The sequence below is a fragment of the Oryx dammah genome, unplaced genomic scaffold (genome assembly GCF_014754425.2).
Source record: "Oryx dammah isolate SB20612 unplaced genomic scaffold, SCBI_Odam_1.1 HiC_scaffold_6, whole genome shotgun sequence".
NCBI lineage: Eukaryota > Metazoa > Chordata > Mammalia > Artiodactyla > Bovidae > Oryx > Oryx dammah.
The window spans coordinates 35,559,934-35,584,490 of NW_024070190.1; the positions used below are offsets into that span (position 1 = coordinate 35,559,934).

At 38.2% G+C, this 24,557-nt stretch overlaps 1 pseudogene; it reads left to right on the forward strand.

The window, feature by feature from the left end:
• The first annotated feature begins 13,284 nt into the window (after nucleotides 1-13,284).
• LOC120865214 lies at nucleotides 13,285-14,145 on the forward strand (annotated as a pseudogene).
• Nucleotides 14,146-24,557: the final 10,412 nt, after the last annotated feature.

Consider the following 24,557-nt stretch of genomic DNA (forward strand, 5'->3'; position numbering starts at 1 on the left):
CTCAGCCGTGTCTGACTCTCTGCAGCCCCATGAATCGCAGCACGCCAGGCCTCCCTGTCCATCACCAACTCCCGGAGTTCACTCAGACTCATGTCCATCGAGTCAGTGATGCCATCCAGCCATCTCATCCTCTGTCATCCCCTTCTCCTCCTGCCTCCAATCCCTCCCAGCATCAGAGTCTTTTCCAATGAGTCAACTCTTCGCATGAGGTGGCCAAAGTACTGGAGTTTCAGCTTCAGCATCATTCCCTCCAAAGAAATCCCAGGGCTGATCTCCTTCAGAACGGACTGGTTGGATCTCCTTGCAGTCCAAGGGACTCTCAAGAGTCTTCTCCAACACCAAAGTTCAAAAGCATCAATTCTTCGGTGCTCAGCTTTCTTCACAGTCCAACTCTCACATCCATACATGACCACAGGAAAAACCATAGCCTTGACTAGACAGACCTTTGTTGGCAAAGTAATGTCTCTGCTTTTCAACATGCTATCTAGGTTGATCATAACTTTTCTTCCAAGGAGTAAGTGTCCTTTAATTTCATGGCTGCAGTCACCATCTGCAGTGATTTTGGAGCCCAAAAAACTAAAGTCTAACACTGTTTCCACTGTTTCCCCATCTATTTCCCACGAAGTGATGGGACAAGATGCCATGATCTTCGTTTTCTGAATTTTGAGCCTTAAGCCAACTTTTTCACTCTCCTCTTTCACTTTCATCAAGAGGCTTTTTAGTTCCTCTTCACTTTCTGCTATAAGGGTGGTGTCATCTGCATATCTGAGGTGACTGATATTTCTCCTGGCAATCTTGATTCCAGCTTGTGTTTCTTCCAGCCCAGCATTTCTCATGATGTACTCTGCATATCAGTTAAATAAGCAGGGTGACAGTATACAGCCTTGATGTACTCCTTTTCCTGTTTGGAACCAGTCTGTTGTTCCATGTCCAGTTCTAACTGTTGCTTCCTGACCTGCATATACGTTTCTCAAGAGGCAGGTCAGATGGTCTGGTATTCCCATCTCTTTCAGAATTTTCCATAGTTTATTGTGATCCACACAGTCAAAGGCTTTGGCATAGTCAATAAAGCAGAAATAGATGTTTTTCTGGAACTTTCTTGCCTTTTCACCTCACTATAAATAAGATTTATATTTCCAAGAGTTGACTCATTGGAAAAGACTTTGATGCTGGGAGGGATTGGGGCAGGAGGAGAAGGGGATGACAGAGGATGAGATGGCTGGATGGCATCACTGACTCGATGGACATGAATCTGAGTGAACTCTGTGAGTTGGTGATGGATAGGGAGGCCTGGCGTGCTGCGATTCATGGGGTTGCAAAGAGTTGGACATGACTGAGCAACTGAACTGAACTGAACTGAATGACTAATGATGTTGAACTCTTTCCAATGTGTTTATACGCCATTAGTATATCTCCTTTGTAAAAATATCTATGTAAATCCTTTGCCTATTTTTTAAAATCAAGATTTAATAGATTTATAATATCATGTAGGTTTAAATATACAGTGTTTTGATTTTATACATTTATATATTGCAGTATGATTACCATTACAGCTTTAGGTAACACCTGTATCATGTCACATAATTATTATTTCATTTTTTATGGGAAGAATATTTAAGATCTAGTATCTTTGAAATCTATAATACAGTATGTTTCCTACAATCATTGTGTTGTACAGCAGATCTTTAGGACTTATTTATTGTCTAGTGGCAAGTTTTTTCCCTTAAATAACATCTCCCAGTTTTCCTACCTCTAAGCCCCTGGTAACCACCATTCTACTCTCTATTTTTATGAGTACAGCTTTAAAAGTATTCTACATATTGGTGACTTCATACAATATTTGTTTTTCTTTGTCTGAGAAAGATACTACTTAACATGATGCCCTCAAGGTACATCTGTGTTGTCACAAATTCCTTTGCCTTTTTTTGGTCTAGATTTTTGTGGTTTGTTTGTTTTTTTTTTGGCTGTTGATTGACATAAGTTAAAACTGTATCATGTTGTCTGTTTCTGTCACTGTGGTTATTATTTTAATGGTTACATGATAGTCTGAGTAGATGTATTATATTTCATTTTTTATTCTTTCATCTATCAGTCTTCCAATTAAATATCACTTCCAGACTGTACTTTCTTATTTTATCATGTTTCTATTTTGCACATATACTCACTCTCAAATTTGAGATATGTTCATACACCATGTTTCAAAGGGTCCTCTATAGAACACTTGTGCCAGGATTACCCAGGTCAGTTGTGTGTGTGTGTGTGTGTGCGCGCACGCGCGTGTGCAGGGAGGGGGAATGTTGAAAATTCACATTTCTGGGCCTTGCTCTAAGCCTTTTATACTAGAATGTGTGGGGACATAGCTTGTCTTTATTTTTATTTTATTTTTTTGTGGGGACATTACTTGTCTTCAAAAACAATGGTATATATTATTTGGAAAAATACTTTGTATTTTTAATAAAGCTTCCCATTTATCCTGTCTTAAAGATATTTCCATGCTGGTGGTTAGCCAGCTATGTCATCACTTTCATGTCCATATTGTAGGGCATTTAGATTATTTGTAATTATTCATGGTTACAAACCGTGTTGCTTTCTTCCTTGTAGTACATGTGTCTTTAAATACTTGACAGGTTATTTCTTTGGGAAAAATCCCTAGATATGCAATTTCTGATTAAAAGTATGTATTTTAAAAAGGATGTTGGTACTTGTTGCCAAATTGTCCTTTAGAGTTGTTTTCCCAATTTGCATACACACTGGAAGTGTCTTGGTATCTGTTTCTCTGCACTCTTGACTTTCTTATGCCCAGTCTGATTATTCTCTTATATTTTGATAATAAGCAATAAATAGTTTCTCCTTGTTTTGATTAATTGACTGTTATGTGAATTATCCCTTTTGTGATAGGTAAAACCATATTATTTTCTTCTGTTAGATTATTCACTTTTTCAGGATCAGATATGTTTTTGAATCTTTTATTTCTTCATATTTGTCTTTACTGGATGCTTGTCTTGGGTAAGCACTCAATAAATTTTTATCTGTTTGATTTGAATTCCCAGAAACAGAAGATTTTTCAACTTTCACTTCCAGATTCAAAACGTATTATATGATTATTAATGTTTCAGTCCCAATGACACACTGATTTTGACCATAGTCATAGTCCATCTTCACACAGTTCTTAAGTTCATTGTTTTTTTTTTTAAAAATGACAATTAATTTAATTAAAATGTAGAATTAATATTTGAACACAGGTTAAAGGAATTTTAATTGGCCAGGAAAAGAGAAAGGGAAAGAGTTATTTAATAAGGCTCAAGTCTATAAGTGGGTTTTACATAGGTGATAGAAGGAACTGACACTGCTTCTGGAAGAATTTGAGCTGGACATAATAAAAACTATCTCAGTGCGTTTTTATTTTGTTATGTGACAAAATAAATTCCCTGGTGGAGGGTAAGTGTTTTCTGAAAATCTGTCTTCTTTTTAACGGTCCAGTTGCAGCCTTTTAATGGAAAGGGAAACTTTGAAGGATAAGGACTGTGGCTTCTTCTTTTGTATTGTTTAAAGGGCAGCATCAAATTTAGGTTCTGGCCACCAGGAAGCTCCCCCAAATGTTCACTTATGAGTGTTACTAAAATGTCAGTGGCAATGTAATGGGATGGAGAAAATGGTGTTTTCCTGAATGTCTCTCGGAAAAAAAGTAAATATGACAGGAAGCACTAAAACACTTGGAATGATGGCAGGGAGGGGGCGCTAATAATGGGATATTTGTGGGCAACATGCTCCAACGATGAAAGATGTTGCTAAACTATTACCTAAGGAAGGTGTGTTCAGTTAGATACTTTCCAAGGAAGGTGGGTCCAATCTTCCTCTGCTGAGTGTGAGTCAGTTCAGTTCAGTCGCTCAGTCGTATCTAACTCTTTGCGGCCCCATGGACTGCAGCAAGCCAGACATACCTGTTGATCACCAACTCCTGGAGCTTGCTCAAACTCATGTCCATTGAGTCGGTGATGCCATCCAACCCTCTTATCCTCTGTTATCCCCTTCTCCTCCTGCCTTCAGTCTTTCCCAGCATCAGGGTCTTTTCCAGTGAATTAGTTCTACGCATCATGTGGCCAAAGTATTGGAGCTTCAGCTTCAGCATCAGTCCTTCCAATGAATGTTCAGGACTGATTTCCTTTAGGATGGACTGGTTTGATCTCTTTGCTGTCCAAGGGACTCTCAAGAGGCTTCTCCAACACCATCGATTCTTCAGCACTTAGTCTTCTTTATAGTCCAACTCTCACATCCATACATGACTCTGGAAAAACCATAGCTTTGACCAGACAGACCATTGTCAGTAAAGTAATATCTCTGCTTCTTAGTATGCTGCCTGGGTTGGTCATAGCTTTTCTTTCAAGGAGCAAGCGTCTTTTAATTTCATGGCTGCAGTCATCATCTGTGGTGATTTTGGAGCCCAAGAAAATAAATTCTGTCACTGTTTCCACTGTTTTCCCATCTATTTGCCATGAAGTGATGGGATTGGATGCCATGATCTTCATTTTTGTGAATGTTGAGCTTTTTTTAAAATATAAATTTATTTATTTTAATCGGAGGTTAATTACTTTACAATATTGTGTTGGTTTTGCCATACATCAACATGAATCCACCACAGGTATACACATGTTCCCCATCCAGAACCCCCCTCCCTCCTCCCTCCCCGTACCATCCCTCTGGGTCGTCCCAGTGCACTAGCCCCAAGCATCTAGGATCATGCATCGAACCTGGACTGGCGATTCATTTCATACATGATATTATACACGTTGGGTTTTAAGCCAGCTTTTTGACTCTCCTCTTTCACCTTCATCAAGAAACTTTTTGGTTCCTCTTCACTTTCTTCCATAAGGGTGGTGTCATTTGCATATCTGAGGTTATTGATGTTTCTCGTGGCAATCTTGATTCCAACTTGTACTTTACCAAGCCTGGCATTTTTCATGATGCACTCTGCACATAAGTTAAATAAGCAAGGTGACAATATACAGCCTTGCCATACTCCTTTTCTAATTTGGAACCATGTTGTTTTTCTTTGACTGATTCTAACTGTGCTTCTTAACCTGCATACAGATTTCTCAGGAGGCAGGTAAGTTGGTCTGGTATTCCTATCTCTTTAAGAATTTTCCACAGTGTTGTGATCCACACAGTCAAAGGCTTTAGCATAGTCAATGAAGCAGAAGTAGATATTTTTCTGGGACTCTCTTGCTTTTTCTATGATCCAATGGATGTTGGCAATTTGATCTCTGATTCCTCTGCCTTTTCTAAATCCAGCTGTAACATCTGGAAGTTCATGGTTCACATACTGTTGAAGTCTAGCTTGGAGAAGGTGAGTAGGAAGCACAAGTTTAGGGCAAGAATTGAATTGTTTTGAGCAATAGAAGAGAATATATACCATCATAAGTCCTCCTTGTGGTCCTTCTCCAAACTGAGGACATCTTCTCTAAATGTTGAATCAGCGCACTGAGGTGGGATGTGGGTATGATCTAGGAATGGAGAGTAAGTTGAGAGTGAGTGAGTGATAGAGAATTCCACTGTCAATATCTATTGTATTTGAAATGCCTTTGATACATTCAAATAGATTTATCATGATTTGAGCTGGTACTCTTTCAGGAAAAATAAAATCTTTTGAACTGAAAGTATAGTAGCAACTTTTCAAAGAAAATTTTTATGGGCCATTTTATTTTTTAATCTGAACTTTTCCAAAATAGAACTTTATTGATTTTTAAATTAAAATTTTATTTTTTGCTGTATTTATTTATTTATCTGGTTGGCTGTAATAGGTTTTATTTGCAACATGTAGGATCTTCTATCTTCATTGCAGCATATGGGGTTTTTGTTTGTTTGTTTGTTTTTTAATTTTCAGCTTGCAGGATCCTTTTAGTTGTGGCATGCGGTTCATGGGGTTGCAACTGAGAGACTGAACTGAACTGAACTGAACTGTGAACTTTTAGTTGCATCATGTGAGGTCTAGTTCCCTCACCAGGGATTGAACCCCAGTCCCTGCATTGAGAGAATGAAGTCTTAGCCACTAGACCACCAGGGAAGTCCCTAAATTAAAAATTTAAATAAATGTATGTAATACAAGTACATGGGTAATTCGTTACAATTCCTGCAGCATTATTACATTTTCATTTCAGGCAAGTACCTATATCACATACCTAGCCATTTCCATTTTTTGGCTATGTAATGGGCAACATGGGACTGTGAACCTGCTATTGTTCCTATCTCTGTGCATTTCTCCCATAAACACTGTTCCAAGTTTGGTATGTTTGCTCTCTGATCATTTAGGAGCTGGACTTGTTTGCTTAACTGTATAATTTTAATGAAGTCTTGAGAGGAAGAGAAGATAAGAGTGTGCTCAATTTGCCATCTTTAACCTATTTCTTAATTATTTCTTGATAAGTTATAGTGCACAGTTTTAATAGTCAGGTCTTATAGAGTTATATGGACAAATACAAAGATAATGATAAACTAATATGTTGTGTGAGATTGTAAATTGGAAGATATTTTATCTAATTTCATACACTATTAGAATATCTCAGTTATAAAACTGCTGCCCATTTTTGTATTGTTGGCTCATTATTTGTAAATAATGTAGTAAGAAATAAGGCCATTCTATCACTGATGGGCTCTGAAATGAAAGGTTATGTCTTTTTTTAAACCCTAAAGCACAGTACATTTTTAATTCGAAGTTATATCATTAATAAGTGCTTAGAACACAAAATGACTTCTTAGTTTGGGTGAAATTAGTAACGCAAAGTTTTTACTCATCAAAAGATAAAGTCAACAATAGTTGTAAATATGATTTTTGAGATTTTATGACACTTTCTTTTCTAAAACTGTGTACCATTCAGATATATGTGTAAAGCTTTACTTAGAAATTTTTGAAAATTTCTCTAGAACTACTGATAACATGTGTGAAGTCAGAGTGGGACTGTCACTCCAAGAGAGAGGGGAGAGTAGATGAAGAAACAGGTGGGTTGGGGAAACCAATCAAATTAAATACTGAAAGGTTTTGCTGAACCAAGACATGCCAGGATTCTTGGCCTCCAGAGAAGAATTCAATCCAGGGCCAGAGATGAGGCTTGATTGCTCAGAGCTTTTGTGTAATAGTTTTATTAAAGTATAAAAGGGATAGAGAAATCTGACATAGACTTCAGAAGGGGGCAGAAAGAGTACTCCCTCACTAGTGTTAGCAATGAAGTTATATACTCTTAATTAGTTATTCAGTTCAGTTCAGTCACTCAGTCGTGTCTGACTCTTTGCGACCCCATGAACCGCAGCATGCCAGGCCTCCCTGTCCATCACCAACTCCTGGAGTCCACCCAAACCCATGTCCATTGATGGGTGATGCCATCCAACCATCTTATCCTCTGTTGTCTTCTCCTTCTGCCCTCAATCTTTCCCAGCATTAGGGTCTTTTCAAATGGGTTAGCTCTTCACATCAGGTGGCCAAATTATTGGAGTTTCAGCTTCAGCATCATTCCTTCCAATGAACACCCAGGACTGACCTCCTTTAGGATGGACTGGTTGGATCTCCTTGCAGTCCAAGGGACTCTCACAGTTCAAAAGCATCAATTCTTCGGTGCTCAGCTGTCTTTATAGTCCAACTCTCACATCCATACATGACCACTGGAAAAGCCATAGCCTTGACTAGACGGACCTTTGTTGACAAAGTAATGTCTCTGCTTTTTAATATGCTATCTAGGTTGGTCATAACTTTCCTTCCAAGGAGTAAGTGTCTTTTAATTTCATGGCTGCAATCACCATTTGCAGTGATTTTGGAGCCCAGAAAAATAGTTATTATAGTGAATCAAAAGCATGTCTGGAGGTTGTAAAGACCTTACTAGACCCACTCCCATAATTTACATTTTAAGATAACAAGATTAGCCAGAAGGTTTTTTTTTTTTTTCCCAGAAGCTGTCCTCAAGAGGAATACGTTATTGTTATATAATCCTAAGGAATGTAGAGGGAAAAAACTTTGTCCTTTCCTCCTCCTTGAGAATTCTAGACCCCTCTCTCCTTGGGGACCACCAGAGTTCTTATCAACCTGCCTAGTAATTGACCCTCTCAATACTTTTGGGAGTGGAGCATTGAAGACTTTTTGGCCATTGGGTTTATACATAAGAAATGTAATATTTTCTTTTTAAAGGTTTTCTTCCTGTTGTAAAATGTCAGGAGCAAGGATCTTAAAAGGATGTGGACATTGTGAAAGTTGTCTTGCTGATTTTTGTTTTTGCTTTTATTATTATTATTTTTTACTGAGGTGAAAAAGACAAAACAAAAATTTGTCATTTTATTTGTTTTTTATTTTCGCTGTGTTGGGTCTTTGTTGCTGGGCAGGCTCTGGTTGTGCTGAGCGAGGGCGCTCTTGGTTGCGGTGAGTGGGCTTCTCACTTCTCTTGATGTGAGCATGGGCTTTAGAGCACAAGCTCAATAGTAGTGGTGCGTGGGCTCAGTTGCTCCGCGGCATGTGGGATCTTCCTGGACCAGGGATCAAACCCGTGTCTCCTGCACTGGCAGTCAGATTCTTTACCACTGAGCCACCAAGAAAGCCCCCAGATTAGCTATTTTAAAGAGGACGATTCAGTAGCGTTTAGTACTCTCCCAGTGTTGTGCAACCATCACCACTTTCTAGTTCCAAAACATTTTTATCATCCCCAAAGACTGCCCAATCTAGACATGGATACTTTTTCTAGAACATAAACTGGTACACTGGCTTCAAAATTTGTTCTTAATATATCAGCCACCATGGAAATAAGCCAAACTGTTATATTCTGACCATGCAATTCCTTTAGAGCTTCACTTTATACAGTTTATGGTTTTCTTATTAGAAAATCTCAAAAGGATATTAATGTCCTTCCTTCCTATCATGTTCTTTGAATCCAGTCATGTAGAAATTAAATCAGAACATAGTATTCAAAAACCTAGAATAACATTTTATTTATTGTTTTTGTTTTAGGATATTTAGAAGTGTACTGCTATAGGACTTTGAAAACGCAGGCTGCCGAGTAGGCAAATCTCATAAAGAATGGTTAATTTAGCAAATAAGTTAATAGATCTGTAAATGTTTTTGCTTTTTTTTTTTTTTTACCAGCACATATGCTCTCATTTGTCATATGCTGTAGAATGATCATCATTGTCATTCTGTGATGGAGATTCTCCTTTGAACAGGGCTTAAAGTGGGTAGAATTTTATGGAGAATAATTTCTGGTACCATTGTGGGGGGTGGAAGAGAAGGGAATAGGGAAAGGGTCAGAGAATGCTTTTATCTTTTCATTTTCTCCTAAAACTCTATTTTTAAAAATTAGATATCTTGCCTTCAAATTTCTGCTTTTCTTATTATCTAGCTGTTTATTTTGTAAATGAGATTTAGAAATGAATAAGGATGCTTCAGAGGAAGAAATGTTCTCTTTGGAAAGCAGACTATCAACAGCTTTGGTTAGTCATGGGTAGCAGTTAAGCCAAATTTGTTATTTTATTCTGTCAATCAAATATACAGCTAGTCTCTTTTTCCTGTTTTAGTGTGGAATAAAATACCACACAACAACCACATATACATAATAAATCTATGTAACTATGGAGATTTATAAAAAAGCACAAAGTTTAATTACATTAATTATGGATAGTAAATAGAAAACAATAACCAAAGTAGTATAATAAAATAATAAGTAAAATAAATTACATTTTAAGTAAATTATGTATATAAATATATACATATATGTAATTATTTAAAACAGTGTTTCTTTAAGTGTGGGTCCCAGACCAGCAGCATTGGCATCACCTAGGAACTTGTCAGAACTACAGTATCTATCGATTCAGAAACTCTAGGGGTGGGATCCAGCAAGCCCTGTTTTAATAAGCCCTCATGGTGGTTCTTTATTTTATTTATTTTTAAACTGTGTTTTAAAAACGTTATTTATTTGGCTGTGCCAGGTCATAGTTGCAGCATGCAAGATCTTTAGCTGTGGCATGCAAACTCTTAGTTGTGGCATATGGGATCTAGTTCCCTGATCAAGAATTGAACCTGGGCTCCCTGCATTACAAGCATGAAGTCTTAACCACTGGACCACCAGGTGGTTCTAATACAGGACTCATGTATTTGGAGAGTGGAGAACTACCCTACTACGCCATGCAATGCAGGAGACCAGGATTCGATCCCTGAGTTGGGAAGATCCCTTGGAGAAGGGAAAGGCTTCCCACTCCAGTATTCTGGCCTGGAGAATTCTTTGGACTGTATAGTCCATGGGGTTGCAAAGAGTCAGACAGGACTGAGAGACTTTCACTTTCACTTTTACCCTATTATTCACTGATAGAGTGCCCTTCAGTGTTTTTTGCCAAAACTGCATTGACAAATTACTGGGCTTGGCCTAGAAATCCTGAAGTAAAGATGAAAATAAAAGAATTTTTTTTTGTTTTCTAATATTGTCCTCCCTCAATATTTCTTTAAGGGTTTTTTCTTACACATACTTTTACAAATTTTACAAAATATAATCTATACAATTTGAAACTTTGGTCTTTTTTGGACTTACCATTATGGAATAAAAGTTCTTTGTAAAAGTCATTAAAAGTATGTTGTAAAGATACTATTTAAAGACTGCTTAAAAGTTCATAATTTCTTTCTCTTTATTTTCCACATTTGTACTATGGAAGGTTATCTTTTTAGAAGTTGAGATGAGGGAGCAGTTCCTTGCTTACAATATTATTTTGTATATATTTACCAATATCTTCTCATATTGTCAAAAAGGCATAGACAAATTTGGTGAAACTGTAAAGCAGGCAGTTGCTGGTGCTTAAAAATGTTAATTTGTTACAATTTTGTGTTTTCCATTTCATGTCTTCTCCTTTTGAGACCTCCTTTTAGGCTTGTATGCTTCCTGTCTCCTCAGTTTACTGACCCTTTTGCTGCTCAGTGTCTTTTGGATTCATTTCTTCCATTAAATATTTTCACAGTCTTCCTCAGGTTCTATCTTAAAACCCTTAAAGGCACGAATTTGAAGACTATGATAAGTAATTGAAAAGGTACTTGACCTACTTGCCTTGGATCTCAGCATAGAGGTGCTTGCTTAGTTAAGCATAGGGATTGATGGATGACCTGTGGAACCAGACAGACCACCTCTCCATTTATTAGTTTTCTGTCTTTGGAAAATAAATACCGTTGAGCTTAGACTAGCTCATCTAACAAACTAATAATCTAATAGTATCTAATTGATAAATGTGAGCATTACATTATAATTTATAGATATGAGCATTACATATATATAAAGTGCTAGGATAATGTCTGACAAATTCCCAATAACTATTAGAAGCACTATTAGTGTTTGTTTAACTCTAGAGCTATCTTTGTACAGTTGCTGAGATTCTTGGTTTTAGCTCTTCATTTTTGTGACTAATAATGCTTAAGTTATTTACATTTTATGTTAATGGCAAACTGGCTCTACTTTTTCCTACAATTATATTTAACCTTTAAAATTTAAAGTTTTATGGAAAAGGTGTTTTAAGAAGGCATTATCTCAGATTCCTATTTTCTTCTTCTTTTTAAAAACTCAAACTTATAAAAAACTCTCTCAGAGGAAGTTATCTTTGGTAAAGTAAGTTTATTTTTATTGTCATTATAATATTACAGCTTTCCTAGAAATTTGCAGGGAAAAGCATATATTAGTGTACTATTAATTATAAGCTTATTTAATACTTTTTTTATAATCTGTGAATGTGCTCAGTTCTTAGGCATCATAACTTAAAATACTAACTGAAAAATAAAGGAAGCATGATTAAGCTTTATTCTTATATTGTATAATTTTGGGGATTTTGGACATATGTTTATTGACTCCAAGAAAGCTGTTTAGCGTGAGTTACTCACTTAAGTGATTATATTTATATTTATCTGTTCTCGCCATGTGCTAAGTGAGCAGTGTGCAATACTTTGGTCTATTACATTTATTCATTTACTTATCGACCTTCCATTGAGTGAATCTTATGTGTTACATACCATGCTTGGTCCTAGGTGGATAAGCATGGGTAAGATATGGTAGAGTTCATTTCTTTTGTGGAGAAACATGTGAACACATAATTTTGATATGATATGCTAAGTTCTATAACAGAGGTATATAGAAAGAAGCATGTGGTTGGTACATTTAACTTGGCCTTTAACTTAGTTGGGGAACAAGGATTGATGGTTGCATATGAGGCCAGGCAATTAGGTAAGACTTGTCAAAGAAAATGTTTGTCTGAACTGAGCCAAGTTCAGAGTGGCCCAGGCTGGTATATCTGAGGGAACAGAGAGCAGAGTATAAAAGGAGCACTGTTATCATTTGTAGATGACATAGGAATCAACCAAGAAATGTAAAACTAAGGAAAGTTCTGTGAGATTGCCAGATACAAAATCAGTCAGTCAGTCAGTTAAGTAGCTCAGTCTAGTCCAACTCTTTCCGACCCTATGGACTGTAGCACGCCAGATTTGCCTGTCCATCACCAACTCCCAGAGCTTTCTCAAAATCCTGTCCATCAAGTCGGTGATGCCATCCAACTGTCTCATCCTCTGTTGTCCCCTTCTCCTCCTGCCTTTGATCCTTCCCAGCATCAGGGTCTTTTCTAATGAGTCAGTCCTTGGCGTCAGAAGGCCAAAATATTGGAGCTTCAGCTTCAGCATCAACCCTTCCAATGAATATTCAGGATTAATTTCCTTTAGGATTGACTGGTTTGATTTCCTTGCAGTCCAAGGGACTCTCAGGAGTCTTCTCCAATGCCTCAGTTCAAAAGCATCAATTCTTTGGTGCACAGTCTTCTTTACAGTCCAAATCTCACATCCATATATGACTATTGGAAAACAGATATTAATACATATTAAAAAGCCTTAATATTACACATTCCCACAGCTTTAAAAAATATTTGCCTATTTATTTGTGTGTGTCAGATCTTGGTTGCGTCACAGGGGATGTTTCTTGTGGCCTTCGGGCTCTCTAGTTGTGCCATGCTGGCTTATTTGTTTTGCAGCTTGTGGGATCTTAGTTCTTTGACCAGTTATTGGACCTGCGTACTCTCCTTTGGAAGGAAGATTCTTAATCCCCCGACTACCAGGGAAGTCCCAATTTTGTGCCTTTTGATAGTGATTTCACTATCTAAAATGACTCCCATATATGTACAGTGTTCAAGCGCTCTCTAGTGTTCTTAAGTGCAAGGAGTCTGTGATGTGTTTTATGGAGAAGATATTTGTATTACATAAGCTTTTTCAGATATGAGTTATAGGGCTACTGGTCAAGAATTCAAATGGATTTCATTCTGCAAATGAAGGAGGAGAATGTCCTGAAATTCCTTGCAGTAGGAACCCACTTAGGTGGCACCAACCTTGACTTCCATATGGAATAGTACATCTACAAAAATGATGGCATCTAAATCCTAAGTCTGAAGAGAGCCTGGGAGAAGATTCTGTTGGCAGCTTGTTCATTGTTGCCATTGAAAACCCAGCTGATGTCGGTGCCATATCCTCTAGGAACACTGGCCAGCGAGCTTTGTTGAACTGCTGCTGCCACTTCTATTGTTGGCTGCTTCACTCCTGGAGCCTTCACTAACCAGATACATGCAGTGTTCTGGGAGCCATGATTTCTGGTGTTTACTGATCCCAGGGCTGACCACCATCCTCTCACAGAAGCCTATGTTAACCTGCCTACCATTGCTCTGTGTAAGACAGATTCTCCACTGTGATATGTGGATATTGCCATCCCATGCAACAACAAGGGAGCTCGCTTAGTGGGTCGAATGCAGTGGATGCTCATCTGGGAAGTTCTGCACATGCGTGGAACACCCACGGGAAGTCATGCCTCATCTCTGCATGATATCCTGAAGAGATACCTACAGATATCCTGAAAAGATTGAAAAGGAAGAGCAGGCAGCAGCTGAGAAGGTGTGACTGAGGAGGGGTTTCAGGGTAAATGGACTACTTCAGCTCCAGAGTTCACTTCTCCTCAACCTGAGGTACTGGACTGGTCGCAAGGTGTGCCGGTCCCTTCCGTGCCTGTTCAGCAGTTCCCCACTGAAGAATGGAGTGCTCAGCCTGCCGCTGCACGCTGCTTTGCCGCTCACACTGCTCGGGCCACGGAATGGGGAGAAACAGCCATTCAGTGCTCTTAAACTGTTCTTCCTCAGACTCTTAAAATGGAAATTGGGTTGACAGAAGATGAACAGTTGTTAAAAAAAAAAGAGAATATATCAAGTAAGATGCTTTTAACAGAAGCACACATGAAACAAGAAGCAAATATTGATCGTAGTGGAAATATTGTATGCGACCACAGACTCCCAGTAACTGTATTTCTCCTAGGAGCAGTGGGGCAGTAGTCACTAGTCCAGTGTTTATGGTGACTTTATAGCATAATTAATGCCAATCAACTGTATATGTCCAGCATCTAGTAAAAAAAAAAACAAAACATACAAGGAGGTTTAGTAAAAATAATTCACTATTAGGAAATCGTTAAATTGGTGTTGGAGGGCTGAAAATCAGGAAACCAGAGGGAATACAGGCACAGCTATCACCCTTGGGGGAACAAAGGCAGGAAGAGGCATTCTTAAAACCTTCAAGTTGGTCCAGTGGAGCCAGGACAGAGTTGTCTGAGGAGAGAGTACTGTCGGGATGAAGGATACAGACAGGACATTTCTGGGACTGTGAAGGAGCTGACCCTGGAACAGCTGTTGCTGATTCAAGGAATGAAGAACCGTTGCTGGGCTGAGCTGTATGAACAGCAAAGAAACAGGAAAAAGCAAATTCCACCTACTCTCTTGCCTTCGAGTGTCCTTGGAAGAAGCTAAGAGAAAACCAGCTGGTGAAGGAGGGCGTGCTGAGTTCCACCTCCAGTATCACAAAGCAATAGTAGATTTGGAGCTGAGAGGACTAAAATTTTGGGTTTGTTGGTTACAGTAAATAACACTATCCTAAGTATTACTACAAGAGTTTTTGTTGCAGTGTTTTTCCTTTTAATTACTTAATTTATTTTGGGACCCATGAACCAGTATGTGGGATCTTAGTTCCATGATCAGCAATCAAACCTGTGCCCCCTGTATTGAAAGCATGGAGTCTCAACCGCTGGACTGACAAGGAAGTCTCCTGTTGCAGTGTTTTTTATTGTAGGGGAATTGAAGACAAGCAGAGTGTCTACCACTATGAAAGTGGTGGTGTTCAGTCACTCAGTCTGTCTGACTTTGCAACCCCATGGACTGTGGCAGTGCAGGCTTTCCTGTTCTTCACCATAGCGTGTGGGGAAATGGACAGTCTTAAGGAGTGGTTGGAGGGTGTTTTGAAGGAAGCTTGCTGGAAAAAGAAGAGCATGGTTTGTTCTTGTTCTAGAGACTGGCAAGTATTCTGGGTACCTGTATGCTTTTACCACTGAAAGATAACCAATCAGAAAAGAAAAATTTCTTCTCCTTAGTATATTTATATGCTTTTATTTTGGAATTGGTAGTTGGAAAGAAAGGGAAGTTGGGAGAAAGAAAAGTCTCTTGTCCTTAGAGTATATTGGACAGGCAGATATTACTATTTAAAAGCAATATAATAAATTAATATTTTTATTAGGTGGGTACATAGTTAAATGACTCACGTAGAGACTGTAGAGCCATTGTCTTATCAAGCATTATGTGCCCCGAGAGATAAAAAGTTTGAAAATAAATTGTAGTTGGAGTACAAATGATATAATTTTATAAAAATAGAATATGACTAATATGTATTACCTGTTTATGTTTATGGAAACCTCACTTGAGCACTAGCAGACCACAATGTACTGTATATTTAGAAACTTTCCCAAACTACACTATAGAAGAATTTTTAATTGCTAAAAAGAGATTTATTGCATTTGGATACAAGGTTGACCATAGTGGAAGCAGCTGATTTATATGCTAGAACAGGAGCAGCCTTGGAATTGGTGATTTATAGCATAAATCCTGGAAAAGTTATCAGGTTACCTCTTTAAATGGGGTATGGAAAGAAATAAGCTAAAAACTAGAGTGTTGGCCAAACTTCTGTAGCCGCTTCCCAAACATCTAGTCCTTTCAAGAGAATGCTGGGAAAGGGAAAGCCCTGATTTGTAGTGTTCGACAATTTTTGTGCTGTGAATACTCCTAACCGTGGGGCATTTAAAAATTACCTACGTGAAGTCAGTAAATGCAGAATTGGGATTAGATGCTGGCAGTCAGTTCTCTCACCTGTAACTTCATCTTACCCCACAATAGGTGAGATGCCACATGCAACTCACCAGCAATAGGCTCTTATTTCCATTTGGCCTTTTAGTGATCTGATTCAAGAGTATCATTCGAAGGACCTGCTTTCTAGGCCTACTTGATTCTAAGTGGCTTAAAACATTAAATATCAGCTATACCAGAAACTTCTGGTTAGCATAGCCCCTGATTCCCATCATGCCTGTGGAAGATAGTTCTGGCAGGCCATGAACACCCTCACATTTCAGTGTCACACCACACATCTTTCACTGTCTGCGGTGGGGCTTCTCCAGTACCACAGAGGAGAGGGGGAACCCATTCCAAGCCTTGACTTGGATTCTCCCTGAAAGCAAAAGCCTGAGATAAGGACTTGTGTCTAGGTAGTTTATTTAGGTGGTAGCACCAGGGAGCAGGGATGAGAGCCTGGGCAGGATGAGGAAAAGAGAAAAGAATCTTATAAACTTGCATGGTCAGAGTCACTGCTGAGTCCAACTGTGACTTGATGTGACCCAGAACCTTCTGAGGATTGTGTAAAATGCCCGTTAGAATTCTCTACATGGGGGTCAACTGGAGGGAGCAGTTCTTCACCCTCACTGGTTGTGTCTTAATCCTGGACACTCAGTCCTGGGGACTTCTATGGATATGCCCCCCTGTCCTCTGTGGTAGTGGAGAAGCCCCACTGCAGACCATGAGAAATGTGAGGTGTGATGCTAACAATGTGAGGGTGTTATGGACTGCCAGTAACTATCTTCCACAGGTGTGATGGGAATCAGGGGTGAGGCTAACCAGAAGTTTCTGATATAGCTGATACTTGGTTTATAATGTTTTAAAAAGTGGATGAAACATTTATTCACAGTGAAGCTACTATTTATGATCATGAGGTTAAATTGCTTATCAGAGTACTGAAAAAATTTTGGGAGAAAATGTAGTTTTTTCTCCCTTCTCTTTCCTTTTCCTCAAGTAAAACTCTGGGTTATACAGTGTTTCTGTGTCATAATAAACCCATAGAAAGGATTTTAATCAAGTTCATAAACACTGAATATACATGAGCAAATACATTCATTAATTTAATGAATACTTAAAGTTAGTTTTTTTGCATAATTTCTGAGACATAAATTCCTAGTTTGCACATGGTAAGTGTTAATATTCCTGTATTTGACAATCTGAATTCTGAAAGTAAAACATTAAACTCTTATGTTTGTATTACTGAAAGGAATAGCCCACCCAAACAAGGATCATTCATATCTAGGTGCCGTATAGTAAAGGTTCTTCTTATTCAGCTGACTATAGGCAAAAAGATACCTATTCCTAAGAATATGTGTATGAAAAGGGTTCTTATAGCTTAGGACATGATAAATATTTGCACTGATTACTTGAGAAGAACTAAACCTATATTATGTGAAGAATGCCTACCCCAAACTTTTTCACTTGTGTAGATTGTAATGTTTGCAATCTACAGCCTTAGTCAGATCCTGTTTCCAAATGAATCTACCTTGTAGCTAGAAGCCAGAATTTTAGTCCCATATCTGGTGTGCCTGTGTGAAGCCTGAGCAATTTTGTGTCCATTAAATCATAGCCTTCCATCTAACTTTCCACCATGTTCATTTAATCTACGTGACTGCGTTTCTGCCCAGTGTGCTTGACTGTGGCTCTAACTTATGCCTCAGGTTGGGTGTTTTTAGTTGAACCACCTAACATAGAGTGACATTGCTGGGTAGAGACTCCTGCTGCAGTGTCCCACTCTCTAGATTGTTGGTTCTTAGATATTGTAACTGGTCCTAATTAAATACAAGTTAACTGTATTTCATTAGGCCACCAAGCTACTTCGATTGGGTTCAGCTCTTTATTGTTGCTTGGTTCTTTCTCTTGTACTTTCTCACTGCTAAAATTGAAATAGAGCCTGCCTAAAATGCAATATGAACTGTATACCATTTACTACATAGTTAACATGATTAAAAACAGTTACTATTTACTTGAAAACTTTATGGTGTTAAAATTTCTATTTCAACACCTGTGTTATAAAATGAAGTCTCATATTATTTTAGATACCTAGATTGCAGTAGCTTAAATTCTTACTGCCTTAGTGCTGGAAATCAGCCCCTGAATGTGTTTCTGGTTTATTTTTGAGTCATGCCCAGAGCTCTCTCAGCTGTGTTTAGGAAGAGGTCCATCATGTTTTCCTGTTTTGGATGCCTTGCCATGCTGCTGTGCTGCTGCTTTTGCTCTTGTTTTCCAGGTCGATATTCCATCTAATTCAAGAAATAGTTAATTTTCTACAGGATAACATTTTAACTAAAGTTTATAGAAAGAGGCAGGAAAAAGAAAAGACAGCACATCATAATTATGGCAGTAACTGTGGCTATGCTCAGAATCCCATGGCCTTGAAAATGATTTTGATTTTTTTCAAAGCGGCAAGAGCAAGTTGTTTCTAGAACTATCAATCCAAGATGCTTTGGTGTTATAATATAGTCAAGGGACTGATAGGGTAGTTAATTAATAAAAGAAATGTCACCCAGGATGTCTGTGCTGGGAATTTTCATTAACAAGTTGTAAAAGAAATAACAAAGTAATCAATGAACTAAAGCAGACATGATTGACTGTAATTACTGTGCTCGTTAAGGTTATTGACTAACAGCAAGATGAGCTGTCTGAGTTGAGGCATGGCACTCTGAGAAAATTAATCAGAAGAACATTCATTTTAGCCCTTCTGTTTTCACCAAGGCAGTGAAGTTAATGTGTCAGTTTTAGTAATTCAGAAATAGTTAAATCAAGATTTAAAATTTTAGCATCCACATATTCTGACTAGCATCTAAATACCATATTTGGGTTTACACAAAGTGAAACAGAGGGAGAGGGAGAAATTAAGTGGTAAGTATATAAAGACAGCAAGCAGGACAACTGTAGTTTGTATCAGGGTAATAGCTATAAACATGGAGAGGCAATGGGTTTGAAGGATATTTGAGAAATAAAATTAATAGCATATCATTTTATCATGATGCTGACATCTTCCATTTCTGTATCAGGGCAAATATAACTCCTTCCAGGAAATTTTCTTGGTTACCTCCTCCTTCTAGAGCTATTTCTGCTTCGTTTGAAAGCCAATAGCTATTGATACTTCATCTTGTATAGTTGATTTTCATATGCCATGCTGTTAAGGACATTGCCATTGCCCTTGGCTTTTATTCCAGTGGTGAAAACAGAAAAAGTAAACATATAAATAAATATGCAAAGTTGTGATGAGTGACTAGGGGCAGGGAGATAAGGTAATCAGGTAATAACCTCTCTGAGGGATTATATCAAAGATGAAAATGAGCCAGGTATGTAAATAGCTGGGAGAAAATGATTTCAGGCAAAAGAACAGCAAGTGCAATGGCCCTAAGGGAATAAGCTTGGATGTTTTTTGAACAGAAAGTGTAATTGAAGTCAGTGAACTAGGGGGAACAGTACTGTGAGTCCAGTGGGAGAGGTCGACAGGAGCCAGATCATGAAGCGTCTTGTAGATTTGGTAAATGATTTTCCTTTTGTGCTATGGATAATAGGAAGCCATTGGATAATTTTATGCAGGAGAATAACATGAATTAAACTGTCTTATGAAATATCATTTAGATGCTATGTAGAAAATGGGTTGCAAATGCCTCAGAATACTTGGGGTAGGGGAGACAGAGACAGGTGGATGTATTCAAGATAACTTTTGGGAATAGGATTTATGGAAATTCTTGATGGTTGTAAAGGAGAATAATGAGTGAAAGACGACTGCAGGATTTTGGCTTAAGCAATTAAGTGATGGTGCCGATTACTAGAGTATGAGAGAGAGAAATAGGGTTTTTTTTTACACCCCTCCATCCCTTAATTTTTTTAAATTATAATTTTAAAATTGAGATATAATTGACCTACAATGCTATGTTAGTTCCAGGTGTACAACATATTGACTTGATATTTCTGTTATAATCACCATAAAGGATATTTCTGATATTTCTGTTATAATTACCATAAATGAGATAGGTCTGAAGGGAAAAATCAAGGTACAGAATAAGTTTGGGTACAGAATAAGTTTGAAATGTATGTTTGCTCTCCAAATGGAAATAGCAGTTGGATATATGCCTCTGGGCTCATGAGAGAGGTCTGTGTTGGGGATACAAGTTTGAGAATTGTTAGCCTGTGAAGGTGTGACTGTTGACTGTATCAGTTAGCTCAATTCTTACATTTCACTTCGCTCTGCTATACCTCCCTTTCTCATTCCTTAATGACACATTGGTGGGTTCCGTAATTTTCCTGCCATTTTCAGTGCTTTAAGGCCTGCTTAGTCCAGTTTGAAACTTTCATCTCATTCCTATTTAAATCTCATCTCCTCCCTTTCCTCCAGCACTGACCAGATGTCCTCTTGAGGGACCTGAAAGGAGGGAGGGGCAAGATTGACTTTTCCACCACTTCTCCTGCTCTGATATCTTCTAGAGGAGATGAGTAGTTGGTCTGCTGCTGCTACTGCTGCTGCTGCGTCGCTTCAGTTGTGTCCGACTCTGTGCGACCCCATAGACGGCAGCCCACCAGGCTCCCCCGTCCCTGGGATTCTCCAGGCAAGAACACTGGAGTGGGTGGCCATTTCCTTCTCCAATGCATGAAAGTGGAAAGTGAAAAGTGAAAGTGAAGTCGCTCAGTCGTGTCCGACTCTTAGCGACCCCATGGACTCCTTTAATTTTTCAAGTCCCCTAACTATTCCTCTGTTGCTGGGGCTGAGAGGGAAGCATGATGTGCTTTTTTTAACTGATTTTCAGTAAGCCCCAGAGAGAGATGTCTGTCCTCAGATACTGAAAATCCCTTAGCATGTGATGTACATAGAAGGCTTCTTTTTTTTTTCATTTTGAGCCTTAGTTGCCAATTCTGAGCAATAAGAAAAATTCTGCTCAGCATCCTATTACAGATCTCATTTTTAAAACTGTCAGATTGGATGATGTAATCCCTGCTGGGGATTTGGCCACATGGAAGTTGTGGATAGACTTTAAAATGGTCCTTATGGCAGTGAAGGTGACAGAAGTCACATGGAATGGGTTTGCAGAATAAATGAGAAGTGAAAACATAGGTATGGCAAGCAACTCAGGGAAGTGTTGTGATGAAGGCAGCAGAGAACTTGGGAGGAGCAGCTGGAGAGATCTGTAAGGTGAAGCTGATGTTTGTTCGATGTTTTAAAATTAAAGATGGTGGCCTGATTTTCTGCCAAGAAAAGTAGAGAAGGGGTTATAATGAAGTACATGAGATAGTGAAAGAGCAGAGTCCTAGAGAAGGTAGGAGAAGAAGGGATCCAGAGCAGAAGAGGAGAGATTAACCTTTGGTAGGAGCAAGGGTACAGCTTGAATTGTAATAAGAGAGAAGTCAGGACTCAAATGGGTGGGTTTGTAGATTTGATGATGAGAAGGTAGGGGCTGTCTTCCAAATGGCTTGTTTTTGTGAATGAGGCAGGAGAGTTGGTTAATACTTAATAACAAGGTGGGTAGAAAGGGAGAGTGGGGTAAACGTCTTTTTACTACAGTATACAAATGTTGAAATAGGAGAAGATTCATCTAAAACACCCAACAAAGTACCAGAACTATTTATCACATATTTTTAGAATAAAATACCTTTAATTATCACAAACTGAAAGTATTCTTCACTTCAAATATCATCTTAAAAAGGTGTGACAGAGGCAAAGTGAGGTGAACAACACAGAGGCTGCTTGGAATGCTGGAATGAGAAAGAGGATTTTGGGTGGGACATTCCAACTTCCATCTTGTTAAACTCCAGCCAGGTGCCTCTCCTTAGTCAATAAAACATGAATTAGAAAAAAAAAAAAAGTGTTATAGGTGTTCAGAAAATACATATTTTTAGGTCTCAATCTGAAAGCCAATGTTTTCGGGTATCATATATAGAATAAAATGGACTCATGGTTCACGCAAAAGCTAACTTTCATTTTTTAAGGGATTTTAATGTAAAGAAGAAACTGTATTCCATTCTGATTAAAATACTGATTGTACCCTGAAAGGCTGATTTCCCAGGAGGGACTGCTGATAGGGGTTGAGTTGTTTTCTTTTTGGGGGCCTCCGTTCTGTTCCTCTAATCTAACTGGCCCCTGACACAGGGCTCTGTGTCAAGGGGCTTCTCAGTACATGTGGTTGAGTGAGTTTGTCTGGGGCCAGCCCTGATACCTAAAGCCAAAGACACCCTTGATTACCTCAGAAGGATTTCTATGATGGCTCTGATTTATTCTTTTTTCTCTTTTTATCTAGCTCCTCTAGCCTTAACCTTTGTTTGCTTGCAGGAAGAATGTGAGCCAAAATTTTAAAGTTTTAAAAGTATAAAGAAAGAAAACAAGTAAATAGGGAAGGATAATAAATACTGAACAAGACTGGGCAAGGTGACAAGATGGAATTACTGTGAAAATCTGGAAGCGGGCCAGGGCACAAAATGCAGTGGCTGTGTAGTTTACAGGAACTATTTAGTGTTCAGCATGCTTCAGTGATCACCCAGAGAAAGCCAGATTTTTCCGGTTTTGTTTGCTACCTTATAGTTTGCTATGGAAATCTGACATAGGTGATCTGTATTTTCTGTCACCCAACCGATATAAATATAGAGAACCGTGGGGCCTCTGCTCATCAAATCCGACGTGATTTGAATTGCTAGGAGGAGGACCTCTTGTGGCTATAGTGGGAAATACTTCAGCTAAAACCTATCTTGGAGGCTGCAGACATTTTTAAGAGGGAATTAAAAAGAAACACACAACTTTATAGAGCTCTTTAAAATTATATTTCATTATTTATACTATCTAATTGCTTTGATTATACCAAGTAATATAATTGCATCTGTATTGCATCTCTGAGGAGCTCAATGTAATTTGAAGCATTTCAGATTTGATCCATGTAAAATCACGTATCCCCTGAAAAGTAGATAGAAAGAATAGGGGTTTTCATCTCCATTTTGCAGATGGAAAGGAGAGGTACAGAGCAGGTAAGTAACTTATCTGTGGCTTTAAAGTAGGAGCAGGCTGATTCATAATAGAGTTTGAGTATCTAATCTTGGGCTCAATTCAACAGTCTGTGTTTAGAAAACATTCATTATTAAAGCTCTAAAACAAAAACTTCTATTTTGCAAGTGAAAAGTGATTTCTTTATTCAAGAAAAGATGGATTGAGAGACATAAAACTTACTCTTTGTTTTCACTGTGAAAAGAGGCTGTTCCTAGATTCTCCAGGGGGAAAAAGCTGCTTAAAAAAAAATCTGGGGAAGACAATATGTTAGCAACTAAGAATCGTTAGAAAAATGTAATGTCAAGTGTATGCACATTTTAAAGGAAGCTACATAAAAATAGTTATTTCACAGATTTCCCTAGAAATCATATAAAATGAGACCGCTTTCATAATTGATTCTCTCTGACAATTTGCAGACCTTGCCTTTTCCTCTTAGCTCCCTAATATTTGTTCTAAGAGTGCCTATAGAGCTAATAAAAAAATGCCTTTAAAAGTTTTTGAATTCAGCCTTTTAAGAACAGGAATTCCAAAACTCAAACGAACAGTTCTATTTTAGGGGTAGTGACCACCTACTACTACAGTCACTACTTTTATGACTTTGGAAGAAAGTCACAAAAGTGTTAATGCCTAAAAGAATATGGTACAAGTTCAGGAGGGGTGTCAAGGAATAGATGAAGTGATAAAGCATAAAGCAGGGGTATGGAAGATTGTTCTGGTGAATGTTAAGATGTTGATAGTGAGGAGATTAAAAAGGGAAAGAGGAAATATATAAAAGAATAGCTGTAGGAAAAAGAAATTTTGTTGGAAAAGAGTTTTTTTGTGTGTGTGATTTTAATAATGGTTTCACCTGTGGAGCTTTTGGTACGTCTTCACTTACATTCTTTACTAATAATTACATGGGTCTAAATAAACCCTAGAAGCACAGAGCATGATGCTTGGTAAGATTTCAGAGGAAAAAACTATCTCAGATGTGATACAGAATTCTACGGTACTGAAGACATTGAATTTTACATAATTGATCTTTTGATGTGTGAATTTCCTGGACTTTCCTATTATCCCCGCTTTATCATTTTTCACTCTCGATAATTCCAGCATTCAGCTTTAATTAGATGTAAGAGGTCCTTGTTTTAGAAAGGTACTAGAGAAATGCAGATCCTACGTATTTAGAGCTTCCTGACAGCTATGTTTGTAGATCTCTGGGTAAAGTATGTGTCTGGCCTTTTTCAACAAAGTATTTTCAGTAACAAGTTGTCAGTGAGGTCAGTGACTAGCAGTTCAGGATTAGATACCACCCACCCTGGTTTGTAACCTCCCCCTTCTTTCTCATCCTGGGTGAATGACGCTCAGC